The sequence below is a fragment of the Lycium barbarum genome, chromosome 11, assembly GCF_019175385.1.
Source record: "Lycium barbarum isolate Lr01 chromosome 11, ASM1917538v2, whole genome shotgun sequence".
In the NCBI taxonomy this organism is placed as follows: Eukaryota; Viridiplantae; Streptophyta; class Magnoliopsida; order Solanales; family Solanaceae; genus Lycium; species Lycium barbarum.
The window spans coordinates 71,361,454-71,367,453 of NC_083347.1; the positions used below are offsets into that span (position 1 = coordinate 71,361,454).

At 40.2% G+C, this 6,000-nt stretch overlaps 1 long non-coding RNA gene across 1 annotated transcript in view; it reads right to left on the reverse strand.

Annotated features, from left to right (window-relative positions):
- Positions 1-1,261: 1,261 nt before the first annotated feature.
- The window catches only part of LOC132620294 (uncharacterized), a 14,632-nt gene continuing 9,893 nt past the window's right edge, over positions 1,262-6,000 (reverse strand). The window contains exon 2 of the long non-coding RNA XR_009574757.1: positions 1,262-3,635. This is a non-coding gene — a long non-coding RNA (uncharacterized LOC132620294). The remainder of the gene's footprint in view (positions 3,636-6,000) is intronic.

The following is a 6,000-nucleotide window of genomic DNA, read 5'->3' on the forward strand; positions in this document are numbered from 1 at the left end:
ACCGATCTGGAGGTCCTTCGGTGACGGCATAGGAGTTCCGAAGCAACCCAAGCCCTCCTTAGAGCGAAGCGGGATAGCATGCAACGACGTCGGGCCTCCCAGGACCAAAGGATCAACCTGATGCGTGATCTTGCAATCTTGAAGTCCCGGCGGGATGCTTCCCAGGAGGCTTTGGACAAGAAGCTGGACCTGGAGGAAGCTTTGATAGATGCTGAGGTGGACTTTGCAGCCACTGAATCTGCTATGGCAAACCTAAGGACATCTGAGGATAGTAGTTCTAATAGCGAGGATAAGGGTGCCTCTACTCTTGACAAGGGCGAGCCATTTTCTTCTTGATTCCCCAAAATTTGGGCAGGCCTGCGTGCTCATGCTTTGTTTATTCTGAGGCTTGCATGTCTCTGTATGCCTTTCTTTTCCTTATTCTTTTGAACAACTGTCTTTTCTTTGCCTTCAAGCCTCTCCATGTTATGAAGTTTTAATTTTGCATATATATATATATATATATATATATATATATATATATATATATATATATATATATATATATATATATATATATATATGTGTGTGTGTGTGTGTGTGTGTGTGTGTGTGTGTGTGTGTTGTTGTTGTCGTTACCTCAAAGACCGGGCTGATCTATTTGATTTTACTCCGAAGACTTAGGGTGCAACTAGCCCTTTCTTCTAAAGGATCTGAGTTTTAACAATTTTAAATGCCTTACGGGAGTGGTTTTCGTCCGAATCATACTTAAACTGATTTGCGGACAAGTCCTTAGAATTTCTTTCGGACTTTACCTTCTCTGTTAGAAGTTTTAAATGTTATAAGAGAGGGCCATTATGTCTCGGTGCTAAGAAAATGACGCCTCTTTATTCGTTTTAGCACAGATGTTTTCGGCATAACGTTTACTTGTGTCAATTTACTGAACTCTGCTTGTCGTGGCAAAGAAATTCGCTTAACATGGCTAAAACTTTTGCTTAACATGGCAAGGAAAGTAACTGCTTAACATGCACATGGCAAGGAATATGAACAACATACTTCAAAGTAAGAAAATCCTATTTCCATAAAATTCCGAATACATGTAGACATTTCAACCGAGCGGTCCCCGGTATTAGTGTACTTCATCTTATACTAGCATGGTTTGCCCGTGCATTTCAAATTAATAGTACTTGCTCATGTTTTCATTTCAGAATAATACTTGTTCAAAGTTTCAAATTAATAATACTTGCTCATGTTTTCATTTCAGAATAATACTTGTTCAAAGTTTCAAATTAATAATACTTGCTCATGTTTTCATTTCAGAATAATAGCTATTTATCAATGTTGAAAGAATCTGGTACATGACCCGGATCATAATTCTGAGTTTAATCAATAAGGATGAACACAATTACACACAACAATATTCTAAGAATCTAATGAGCAACAACATAGAAATACAACATAGCAAGAGAAGCAACAACATTGCACTGCTCTGAACCTATTCTTTTAGCCATATCCTCTGTTAGAGTACCCGTCTTTTCTTCCTAGCTGATTTTCATATCTACCTGAGAACGCTTTGTCACCACTTCTCTTGCATCTAGTTGATGTCTTGTTCCAAGCAAGAGTTAAACCACGTCAGAACAGTCCGGTCCTATAGAAATTTGAAATAACCTAAGTTTAAACTTAAACTTCTCACAAGGAAAAATGAATTTGTAGTTCAGAAATACTCGATAAACGAAAGTCAACAGCAGAGGAGAGTAGATAGCTGCCTAATATACGGGACTTTAGGTAGTGCCGTTTTTAAAACTCTTACAACCTATTGCTTGTTTTGGAGTATGGTTAGTGCAAAACAATTAATCAACATAAATGAGATGAGAAAGGAAAATAAATTTTCACAGTCCAAGTGCGCATCTATTAGAACCTCTACTTTTTAACGAATTTGTACCATAAAAGGCGATGAAAATAAATCAAGTAGCCTCAAAAGTAGGTTCAAAAGATGACTGAGAAAATGAGTCTCAAATAATAACCAGTACTACAACTAAAGAAAAGAAAGGACCAAAATAGGTTTTTATTTAATACACTCAAAAGTGTATTAAACTGTTACCTTGAATCAGGTACGTGAAACAACATAAGAAAAATAATCTTTTTTCTCTTTTCTGTATAAGTTTAAAGGAACTCAGTCTTCAAGAGAACCTCCAAAATAATAGTGTTCTATAGACCAACCATAAGATCGGATGTTAACCTTCATTAAGTTCCTGCGACCTCCACTCTCACTAATTATTAGAGCATAAGAGAAGAAATTATAGACAAATTAAAATGCATATATTTCCGATGGTACTTAATTTCGCGATTGTAGCATTTCCGAAACTAAAGAAGCGAATTGTATCCCAAAATAGTAGCATATACTCTTTAGAAAAGATATTAATGAAGTGCTATTATATTGTAAGACTAAAAAATGAAAAGTACTACTATTATTGTCAATAGCTGAAGAGGCTTACTTTCTTTCCAGTATGATGATTCTTTTCTTGTACTCTTAAATACAACCAAGCAGCAAATACTGGCACAATTCCAAAATAATGTGTAATTTATCCAACTGACAATTAATAATTCACCAGTGAGAATAAGTAATGTTCGACTCTTTGAAGCCTAAAAGTACATGCACACAAACAACACAGGCTATCTATAAAAACGGCCAACATTTAATCTACAAAACAAGCCCCCGTAGTTTCAGCGAGATGTTAAAATTATGGAGTATTGAATTTTACCTATTACCCATCGGAGGAGAAGTGCAACGCCATCAAGGTCTTGAATTTCATATAAACCATTTGAATATCACAACTAAGGTTCTATCAAATCCCAAAATTAGAAGTAAATGATGTTAACTTGTCATTCAATATTTAAATTTCTCTAAGTTTCTACATATCACTCAAGATTTTTGTGAAAGGAAGTCTTTACTCAAAAAGTCCTGTATTATTCTATCGTGAATGGAATATTGATAAAACTTGCTATCTAGAAAAGCTCAACTCCTACACTCCTCACTTGTTCTTTTATTTGTTGCTTGGCATCCTTATAAGAACTAAGCTTTGATATGCACCAGAATAAGAATATTAACAATTTAATATTTCAATATAACTTAATCCAACGGCAAACAATGAGAAGCGATAGGCTACCCAAAATATACCAACGGACTTCCAGTAAATCCCAAACAACTTAAATTTTCAACAAATTTACATTAACTATTGAAGTAATTCTCAAGAACCTTAGAATGATAGTACACTTTTATTGACTTCCAGTTCAATTCTTAATACACAAAACCATCCAAAGAATAAGTGTCACACCATTTGATTTACATTCACTTATTATGCTCTAGGAATCAAGATTTATTTAATAGTAAAGCATTGAGGAATCAAAATGATAATGGCACACATGTATTGATCACAAATACAGTCCAAAAGTAAATAATGTACCTTATAGATAAGAATCTTGAAGAACACCTGTGAAAAAAGAAAAAAGAGATACAATAAACTATTATTCAGTTGTCTCAGGCATATCATCAAACAGTTGGGCAAATCAGTGAGCAGAACGTCTTAGTAGTTAGGATCATTTATCTTAATGTCATATCACCAAAGTACTTCGAAGAAAGAGCAGAAATGAAGCACCTCATGTATACGGTAAAAACCGGATAAGCGTTAAACCGGTGAGACGAGGAACCGAGGGGAGAGAGGCACAGGAACGTGCACGGAGACTTTCGTTTTGAACCGGAGGAACGCCTAGGCCGAAACCAAGGTAGGGCACCATTGGGTTCGCTTTTCTCCATGGCCGGGTTGGACGTGGCCGTTAGTTCGGATGATTGAGGCCGTTGGTCCGGGAGATCCGTTGCGCGTCTGCCATGCGTCGATAACGTCCTGCCATGCTCAACTGCTAACCGTACGGGTGTCAGATCGTACGGCCAACCTAACTCAACCTAATCCAACTCAGAACTTTTTCTTTATTCTATTATTTTTTATGTTGTAGGAAGCCCATGGGGCAACACTATAAATAAGGGGCATTGTCCTCCTTTTAGGGGGTTGGCTCCTCATACCAAAAAAACTCTTTGTAATAGCAAACTATATATAAAATCTCTCTCGTATCAGATTTCGGCCCATATTTGCTGTGCTTCATCTCTTACGCTTCTTGAATCAAACAACACTTATTTGCTAGTTGATACACGAGTCTAGAACAAATCATTGGTCACCAATTGTTCCTCGTGGCATAGTCACATATTTCTTTTCTCCATCACATAAACTCAAGATAAAGTCACATATCCTATACCTCACCAACAAAATTAATTGATTATCCAAATTCGGGGTAAACAGTTTGGCGCCCACCGTGGGGCTAGGATAATAGTGGTCTTTTATCTTGATCTCTACTTTACCCATCTAAATAAAAAACACCTTTTGTTCGTGTCTGAAAAAATGGACTAAATGGCTGATAGTGGGCAATCTGGTCACGTCAACAACAACGAAATCGTGGCCGAAAACGAAGGAAGCGGTCCACGAGGAACACCAAACCCCGCTGATCCTAACCCCGCTAATTCGAGGGAGGGCCTCAACCGTCAAAACACCATGGACCAGGAGAATGTCACCTTACCGGCCACTGATCCTCTAAATACCCACAATTCTATTACTTTGTCCCGGGCACAGGACCAGAAAGAACCGGGTACACCCGACGATAATATTGACTTACGTTTAATTTTTGAAATGTTGCAGGAGCAGAGAGCGGCGATTGCTGAACAGGGAATCGCAATATCCCGGTTGCAAAACGGAGGGGATACAACGACCCAGGAAAAAACGAGCGGTGTTACTGAACCCAGAAGGGAGGAGGCACGCGTTATTGAGAGCAATGGATCCGGAGCTGGATCCTCTACCAAGGTTCTAAAAATGCTCGAAACTTTGGCAAAACGGGTAGATTCGACCGAGAAGAGGGTCGAAACATACAACTCTCGAGTGGATCAAATCCCGGGGGCTCCGCCTTTACTGAAAGGGCCGGATTCGAAGAGGTACATCCAAAGGCCTTTTCCTCTGAGTGCGGCCCCGAAATTAATCCCGAAGAGGTTTAAAATGCCGGATATCCAGAAATATGACAGCACGACGGACCCGCACGAGCACGTGACCTCATACACATGCGCCATAAAGGGCAACGATATGGAGGAGGACGAAATTGAATCAGTATTGCTGAAAAAGTTCGGGGAAACTTTGTCAAAAGGAGCATTGACATGGTACGACCATCTACCCGAGCATTCGATCACCTCTTTCGAAATGCTCGCCGATGCCTTCATCAAAGTTCACGCCGGTGCCAAAATGGTGCAGGCCCGTAAGGCCGACATTTTCCGTATAACCCAAAGGGATGACGAGTTACTACGAGAATTCGTCAACCGATTCCAAAGGGAGCGGATGGAACTCCCCCCGGTTCCAGAAGAATGGGATGCACAAGCTTTCACAAAGGGGCTCAATTTCAGAGTTCGACAGCTTCGTTCAAATTAAAACAAAGCTTGCTGGAGTACGAGGCTGTGACATGGGCTGATGTCCATAACTGATACGAGTCGAAGATTCGGGTGGAGGATGATCAATTCGAGCTCCCCCCGGGGCCAATAAATGTGAACAAAAGTTTTGAGAGACCAAGGAAGGGTTACGAAACGAGGGCCGAATCGTCGAAGGAAAGGTATCGGCCATACTCCCATTCGGAGAAACAAAGTTTTAGGTCGGAAAGGTCGAGAGTGAGCCCAAACCGTTTCTCCGGTCGGGGTAGTAAACGGGTCGAGTGCCCATCAAACAGCCGGGGTCTCTCATTCAGGAGCGATGCCGGAAGCTCTGCCGGCAACAAGGACTCACCAAAAATATCGGAGTACAACTTTAACGTCAGTACCTCGGGCTTAATTTCGGCCATTGGTCGTGTTCCGAATGTAAGATGGCCAAGACCTCTGAGGTCGGATCCGGGCCAACGGGACCCGATCATGGTGTGTGAATACCATGGAACCCATGGTCA